A 9130-nucleotide genomic window follows, 5' to 3' on the forward strand; every position below is an offset into this window, starting at 1 on the left:
TCCTCGGGGTAGCTATTCCCTATGCAAATTATTATTAGGTGATTAGCAGATTAAAACCAATGTTGGGTCCTGCCGGACAAGCCTTAACACTACGCAATTTATCAAGGGGGGACCCATAACAACCCCGAACGTGTTAGGAGCGATCAGTTATGGAATCAAACACCGGTAGCCGAAACTAAGGCGACAACAACAGAACAAATCACCCGACAAAAGGCTAGGCCTTCTGTCATTTACCAAGTATATAGGTGCATTAATTAAATAGCAGTTTAAACATAATGATAACAAAATACTCATGTTATCACATGATACAGCTGGCACCTGCAACTAGCAAAGCTATTCATTAGAGGTTGAGCAAGCCTACTTAGCCAAACAACATTTGTTAGGAGAGGAAGGTGTTTGGGTTTCATGGCAATGTTAGGAGGCATTTATATCAAGTGGTAGGCAGCGAGCATGTATCGAAGGAAACGTGATTCTAAGCATAACAAAGCTAGATACCGTATCAAGGTCACGGTCGTCTTGCCTGTGAATTCTTCAGCTTGGAACTGCTCTTGATCTTCCTGCACGTACTCTCCAGAATCCACGTACTCGCTCTCCGATACCGATGTTACCCAAGATAAAACAACAACCAATGAACACCAACACAACATGACGCAACAAACAATATGATGCATGAGTGAAGAAGGAAGCATGCATCACTATTCTAGTCACTTTCATATGCATTAGTTGAGTTAAGAGAATTCTAGACAGAACATCATGTTAAGTTATCTTGACATGCATGATGATGGCATGAACATGTGCAACACGAGAAAACGATGCAAAAACATATAAAGAACGTAGAGAACGGAGCTATGGATCAACCGGAAACTAAAAACATGATATGGAGACCTACGGTTCAAATCAGCCACAAACACACTCTAATGGCACTCTCCTGGTGTTATGAGGTTGCCACATGATCAAACAATCAAATATAAGTGGGGTGGTGCATGGAAACACACCACACCATCAACAATGCCCACACAAGCTTTAAATCAACCAAAACATGCAATATGTTTTTAACAATATCATAGCAGTTTGTCTACAACATTTAAAGTATCTACAGCCATCCAAATGAGCCAAACAAGATATGAGGCAAAAGCCATTCAAAAGCTCTACAACCGTGTGCAAGAAGTTAATACAAAGGAGTCACACATGAGCAGATCTACATGCACTAACTTGGACAAAATATTACAGATTCTGGGACTTAGTGAAAACTTCAGATTTTCACCAGCTGCTTATGCTCTGAAGCATTTGGCAGCCTCCAAAATGATATCTACAGGAAGTGTATGAGCATGAAATTTAACAGGGAGCTAGACAAACACAAAATCTCACAAACTTTAGTTTGTTGCATGGGCTGTTTCCCAACACATGAGCTTTTACAACCAAGACAACACGGGAAGAAAATAACACCAGATTCTCAGACTTAGTGAAAATCACAGATTTTCACCAAGCTGTCAGTTTCAGCAAAGTGTCAACTTTGACAAGGCACAAAAGGTGCATACAAATTCCTATGAACAAAACTAAGACCCCATTCTGTAGAGGGGTTCACCCACTACCACTACATCAAGGATTCATCCTCATAGGGTCAAAGCACCACATAATACAAAGCTCTAAACATGGCATCATGATAGAAAATGTCAGTTTTATGAAGTTTCTCTAAAGTGAAATCTGATTCCACCAATGGATTCCTCGGATGATTCTACACCAAAAGCATATATAATACATGGGTTCTTGCACGATGGCGACTTCAATCCCAACACCACCTTCCCGCATGGCGCGCCGCAACGTTCCTCCCCCGTCGGTTTTGGCCAAGACTAGCGTACTCCCTCGCCCGTGTTCAACGCCGGCCTCAACACACAGTACAACTACTTGCTGTCGACGTACTCGTCAGCAGTCTCACCTGCGTCGTTTCTGCGCCCTGGCGTCCTTCCGTTCGCACCCACTTCGTCGCTCTAGTTTAACTACGCCGACGCCGTCGACATGGACGAGATCATCACGAGCAGCTCCGTCGCCACAGCGTCGCACCCAGAGTTCGGCACACAAGATGAAACAACGGACACAAACGACGACATCGATGACCAGCTCGACAACGCCGAGGAGGGGGAAGGGGAGGACGAGGAAGTGGAGGTGGAACCGGAACCAGTGCCGTAGAAAAAGGGGGAAGAGAAAGCGGCCGGCGAATGCCAAGACGGACAAACTCCGCGTCAAGTGGACATCCAAGGAAGATGAGTGCCTTGCCGAAGCATGAAAGACTGTTAGCATTGACCCGACCACTGGCACAAATCAGAACAATGACATGTACTGGGGGAGAATCAAAATGGCGTTCGATGAACGCAAGCTGGTCGACCCCGACTTCGCCAACATCCACATGGACCGCGACGAGAAGGCGATGGTGAACCATTGGTCGACGATCCAGACAGCCTGCAACAAGTGGCATGACATCATGGAGGAGGTCACAGCTTGCCCGGGAAGTGGCGCCAACGTCGAGGGTCAGGTATGCCCACAATTCGCCGGCCCTAGTTCATCACGTCGCCGTGTGCTTTGCCGACATGTTTCGTCCGCCGTCTTGTGCAGATGCTTCGGATGTTCGCCATGTACCGCGCCGACAACGAGGACAAAAAGTTCATGTTCCTTCACGTGTTCTCCAGGATCGACCCGTGCGAGAAGTGGAGGGAGGTTCGACTCGCTCTCGACAAGGCCAAGGAGACTTATAACCCGGACGCGTCTGCCCCGGCTGCGGCAGTAGGGCGCCCAGATGGCACCAAAAAGGCCAGGGTGGCGAGAGACGCGGCGCCCGCTGCCCAACGGTTGCAGGCTTCGATCGAGCAATGCTTCGCGGGCGTCAAGAGCAGCGCTGCTAGGCGGCAGGAGAAATTCGACGCGCGGTGGTCGACATTGATGATCAAGACCGCTGCAAAGAAGAGGAACACCGACCTGGAGTTCATGATGAGGACAGACACATCGACGATGGACGAGAAGGTGAAGGCGTGGTACATAGTACATCGTGACCTCATCTTGAACTAGATGACATCGCCGACGGCGACTGCAACGGTGACCACTACCGCAACCGCAACCGCGATCGCAACGACGATCACGACGACGGCGCCCACCAACGCAGAGCGCATGCCGACCACGAGCCCGACTACGCCGACGACGCTGATTATGAGCCCGTCTACGCTGGTGGAGGAGCCGCACCCCCCCTAGTCGGCCGCGTGATCCGTTTTTATCATTTTCTTTTGATCGTCGAATTATTGGTGTGTTTGATCGCCGAACTATGACACGGATCGCCGAACTCGCGACGTGTTTTTGAACAGCGGGAAAGAGAAATTTAAAAACATTGACGTATGGGGGCCGAAACCTGTGGACGCGGGTGGAAACTCGCTCACCCCAAGGTCGAGAACAGCCATCGTCGGAACGCACTCGGAGTCAAACGACTCTCAGATGCTCTAAGAAAAAATGCATGCTTGAAAATTGTCCAGCAACTCCTACGAAAATAACATCCATAGAAGATGCACATCATACCATCCAGAGCAAAGTATAACCACAAAACCGCTAATAATTTTCGTCTCTGCCACTAATGCTTACGGATGCAAATGCTTGTCGTGAGCAAAAACATAGCTGGCCTGGCTCAACAACGTACCCAAATGGCTTTGTGAATCTTCTACAAGCCGTTTGAAAACCTCATGGCCAGTTCTAGGAACATTCTGTTCGGTTTTAGGAAGGCTCTGTCCGTTTTTTTGTTAGTTTTTTATGTTTGTTTAAAAAAATCAATTTTCAAATATGCGTTTTCTTATTTTAAATACACATTGACCATTTTACGCATAGGCTGAACATTTTTAAAATACACATTCAACCTCTTTAAAATACAGCTATTAGCTAAATACATCCGTATTTCTTTGATGAAAACTACTTTTTTTGTTATGAATTTGGGCGACATGAGGGAAAAACTGCTAATAGCTAGATACATGTGCATTGCAATGGGGCACATTTTATTCTTGTTGTTCAATGTATATTTTTTTTTGATTTATCGCTGCACATTTCAAGTTTGTATGGAAAGAGTTATCGCATCTTTCTTCTTTTTTGAATGGTAAGGGTTATTTCATCTTTGTTTTGTACGGGGTCAGATTTGTTTCGAGTCCTAAGCAAAAGTTCTGACTCAATACGGAGCCCGTATTTTGTTCACACCCTGAAAAAATGTCTTGCGGCCCATAGCAGCACACTGACCCATCACCGCCCTAGGGCCCATTAGGGTTTTGCTGGCGAAGGCAGCGACGCGCGTTGGCTATAAATCGCAGTTGCCTCTTCCCCCGTTTACACCATCACCGCCGCCTCCTTCTCCGCCCGTCTTCGGCAGCCGGCAGATTTGCTTCTTCGCCCTCGTTGATTTGTGTCTCTCGTTTCGTTTTGCTGTTCTTTATCTCGTCTCAAATTTGATTCTAGTGATTTGTTTGTGCTTCGTCATCTGGTCATTGGGATGATCGGTCTCTCGAGTCTGATCGGTTCCCAATGGACTCGTTCCCTTGAAGCAACATCATCCCGTTGTATCCCGAGTTCGCCCCTCTCGTGTGCCCTCCGAGTTTCTCTCGCAGGGCGCCGGTGGCTCTTACATACATTTACATCACACACCAAAGCAAAAAATTTGTTATTTGATTTGCCTCTTTCGAATCTTGATTTTGACAACCGTGATGAGCTAATTTTACAGTTACAGACCTGTAATGACTCCTGCGGAAATGATCGCATGGTCAAAGAACATCTAAGGGACTGAGTTGTCTTGAAAATCATGATTCCAATTTTGGATCTTGTATTTGACGTGTGTTTTTGTCTGCTGCTTCTCTTAACAGTATTCGTGTCTGTGAATCAATTTGTATGGTTCCCGGGCAGTATGCAGACGGGAAGCAGAAAGCAATTGTTCCTCTCGCTATCCACCGCGGAAGTTTTGTGATGTGATTGGACGTCGAGGAACTACACTACATTACTTTCTGAATTCTGTTATGTTTTTAAAATTTGGAATCCTTTTTTAGCACATGGTCTGATTGTCTGAAAACTGAAACGGGCAGATCAAATAAATGAACCTAATAAGAAACTGTATCATGTGGACCAAGGATCTGCATATATGTCAACGAATGCTATGCGGCAGTCAGTGTCACAGACCTTGTTGCTGGCGTTCAGCAAGCGCTGCATTGACTAGAAGGGCAACCAGACCTTGGAAATTCAATTCAGAAATTCAAGGAACCAGAATCAATTCAGGAAAACAGAAAATCTGACTTGGCTTCGGATTGCATTCCCTACTAAGGCCAACAACAAATATCAGAATGGACTGTTGATACAAATCCACCACTTGATTAGAAGCCCTCGGTTGATCAACTATGTAGATAATCCTCCTGGTTAAGTATTGCTCTGAAGTTCTCGGAATGTCAGTTGTTTTTTCAATGTTGCATTTTGTTGGAAAACTATCTTGTTGTGAGACGGGGGGACATCCGAGTCCTTCTGCCTGTTTAGGAGCAAACTATCTATGTTTGTATATTCCTTGGCGAACGTCACAAAACAAACCTTTGAACGTGTAGATTCCTCTGGAATTTCTCCATTTGAAGGTGGTCTCATATTCCATTGCCCTTGATAGCGGCGTTGCTGCAGTTAAACTTTGGGACATGCCATGAGATAATCATTTCTTCAATTACTACTATTCTGTTAATGTTTCTTTGTACTCTTTGTTTTATTGGACGACATCGAGTCATTTGGGTGTGGTTTCCCTCCTTATTCCTCTGTTAGGACCCTCTCCAGTAGTGATCTCAAAAACCTCATCCTATATGTGCGTTTAGTGCCTCTCTCCCATATGTTTTTTGTTTCACTGGTGTGCTGCTGTAGTAAGTCGGGCTGAGAATTTTGTTTTGGAAGAAGTGACCGGGACACCAATTTTTTCTTGTGAACACGCAAAAGGCTTGCGAGTTGGTGTATTAAGATATCAATCTTAACTAAGCTGAATGAGTAAATGAAGAAACTTACCGATTTAAACTCACTAGGATTTGTAAAATAGTATTAGAATTGATCTTGAATCAAACAACAGGTTTGCAACTTAAACCATAGAACTTCGAATGATGTTTGCTTGGTTTCATGAAGAGTCAAAGAGATTTGTTTTTAATCCATTGAAATGTTGCCATTTTCTACCATTTTTTTGCTTCCTATATTCATCTGCGTGCCCTCTGGTTTTTGCATCAAACATGAAATGTTCCAAGTTTCTTTATTTTCTGTTGGTTTTAATTCAACCGCCCTACATGATGAATTTAATATATTAGCTATGGATGTATGTCCAGATGGGTCAATATAATTTGTCATAGTTACTCTGATAGGGCATTTGCTGTTATTTCATCTCTTATATGTAGCATGTTGACCGGAAATATTCTTCTGATATTTGCCATTGTTTAGTGAATAAAGAAATAATTTGACAATGATATCAAATTTAAGGCCCGTTTCTTGAAACATTCACCCTTGTCTAAAGGGCTTTTGTTGCTAATTTGTTTCTTGGATGTCTGAACCTTGTAATTTCCCCTATAATATCTTGTTCCCCTTGTAGGACCTTTTGATTCATAATAGTATGAAACATATAGAATTGTTTTAACCATAATCATAGCTTTCAGCTTACATTTGCATATGTTTTAACCTAACTTTGATTATTCTATGTGAATTGAACACATTCACCATTTGAAATCTTGGTATTCTATGTGTATCAAGGATCTGCACATATGTCGGTGAATGTTATGCGGCAGTCAGTGTCACAGACCTTGCTGGCGTTCAGCAAGTGCTGCATTTACTAGAAGGGCAATCAATGCTTGGAAGTTCCATTCAGAAATTCAAGGAACCAGAATTAATTCAGGAACACAGAAAATCTGACTTGGCTTCAGATTGCGTTCCCTACTAAGCCAACAACAAATATCAGAATGGACTGTTGATACAAATCCACCACTTGATTAGAAACCCTCAGTTGATCAACTGTGTAGATAATCCTCCTGGTTCAGTATTGCTCTGAAGTTCTTGGAACGTCAGTTGTTTTTTGAATGTTGCATTTTGTACTATCTATGTTTGAAGCATTTTGAATGTTCTATATGTATATATATATGTATGTATGTATATGCAAAAGTATGTATGTACGATTTATGCATATGTATGTATGTAGATGTAGATGTATGTATATGCAAAAGTATGTATTTTGAGGAGCAAACTATCTATATAGGTATATATGTATGTAGATGTATGTATATGCAAAAGTATGTATGTACGATTTATGCATTTATGAATGTATCTATATAATTGGTGTGTGAAGAATGTGTGTGTGTTTAGAGTATGCGTGTGCTTGTTGTCCCAATGACATGCGGGGCCATGCCCCTAAAACTGAAAATGAAAATAAGTAAATAATAATAATAATAATATGATTTTATAAATATTTAATAATTAATTAATTAATTATATTAGTTATTTAGTTTAAAAATAATGATTGTTATGGAATAATTAAGATTTAATATAATAATAATAGATAAATAAGTATTTAGTTATGTTTAAAGATTAGGTGAATTAATTAAATAAACTGTTACCTAAATTTGTTCACTAAGCTAAATAAAATACTTCAGTTGGGTCCCACCCCCATTAATTAACCTGATTAAAAATTTATTAAACCGTAAAATAAATGTGCCTATGAAACATGGGACCCATTGGTCATATTTGACTAGTCAAAAATACTCTTGACTGCTGATGTGTATGACATCATTGCCGATATCAGAATTGAAATATATGAATTATTTAAATCTGTTTAATTTCTAATGTTGAATAAAACTTTAAAAATTAATATAAAATAAACCAAAGTGAGATGAAAATATTTTGAACATGAAAATTAATCTGCAAAACAGGACGAGCTCGGATACGCCGTCAATCTCTCCGGTCTTGTAGTTTGCAAAGGATCATAACACAAGCGGGAATAGCCACAGTGATTGCAACAGAAAAGTAAATAAAAATGGTAAATGGTGAAGGTGTAAACAAGGGTCAAAATATGGACCAGAGTCCCATGATGTTCACTAGTGATGTCTCTCTCCCAAAAGACGATAAACAATAATGCTAGGGTAAACAAATTACAGCTCGGCAATTGACAGAATTATAAATGCACCGCAATGCTAACCATGCTACAAGAAAGTTAGAGGCTCAAAAGTAATGGGCAGTACGCCAAGACAAGTAGACCGCTTATCCATCAGCATCTACTCTCTAATCATCCACCTTAAGATATCTATCCAGAACATCTCGTTGGTATTAAGTTGTGAGCCCCACCCAAAGTGTAAACTCAAAGCAACGGGCAACTTCATCAACGAACTTTGCGTAAGGTAAATAATCCTTGCAACCGTGGTCACAAGCACCGTTGTTTTCTCCCTGGTGTCAACAACACATCCTCTAGTCTCATGTTTTTGTCACTCAAGCTAGACATCAGGGGGCATGAACCCACAATCATGCATAACGCTCCCTCTTGGAGTTACAATCTACTACTCGGCCAAAGCAATAAAAAGCAATGGAGAACATGCATGAATTAGTCAAGAACATAATATAAAAGGAGAACCAAATATATAACTCATCACAATCTGAACATAATCTCATAATCCATCGGATCCGAGCAAACTCAGCATAGCAACAACAGGTAAATTACATAGATGTCTTGATCATGTAGGCCAGCTCACAAGGGCTAAGCATTGAAGCACAAGATTGGAGAGAGACATCACATAGCTACTGGTCATGGACTCATGGTCAAAGGAGGACTACTCATGGCAAATCTGGGAAGCGTCCATGGTGGTGGAGAAGCTCCCGGAGGTCAATCCTCCCTCCAGCAGGGTGCCGAGAAGAGGTCTTCTGGCGCTCCCGATCCCGGAAGCGCTGCGGCGGCGGAACAGAGGAGAAACTCGTGACTCTGGATATATATGTAGGGTTTTCCGTCCGAGGGGTAAATATAGGCCAAAGGAGGGCGCCATGGGGTGGACCCTCCACCCAGGCGGCCTGGTGGCGCGGACAGGAGGGGGCCGCGCAGGGTGGCCGGTTGGGTAGGGCCTGGCTCCCCTCTGGCCCA

The 9130-nt window shown here is 42.7% G+C and overlaps 2 non-coding genes across 2 annotated transcripts; both read left to right on the forward strand.

The window, feature by feature from the left end:
• The first annotated feature begins 4711 nt into the window (after positions 1-4711).
• Positions 4712-4807, forward strand: LOC123406491. Its single transcript, XR_006612181.1, has one exon. It is a non-coding gene; the product is annotated as a small nucleolar RNA SNORD25 (small nucleolar RNA).
• Positions 4808-4857: 50 nt separating this feature from the next.
• Positions 4858-5006, forward strand: LOC123406772. The gene has a single exon (XR_006612428.1). It is a non-coding gene; the product is annotated as a small nucleolar RNA snoR136 (small nucleolar RNA).
• Positions 5007-9130: the final 4124 nt, after the last annotated feature.

The sequence above is a fragment of the Hordeum vulgare genome, chromosome 6H (assembly GCF_904849725.1).
Source record: "Hordeum vulgare subsp. vulgare chromosome 6H, MorexV3_pseudomolecules_assembly, whole genome shotgun sequence".
In the NCBI taxonomy this organism is placed as follows: Eukaryota; Viridiplantae; Streptophyta; class Magnoliopsida; order Poales; family Poaceae; genus Hordeum; species Hordeum vulgare.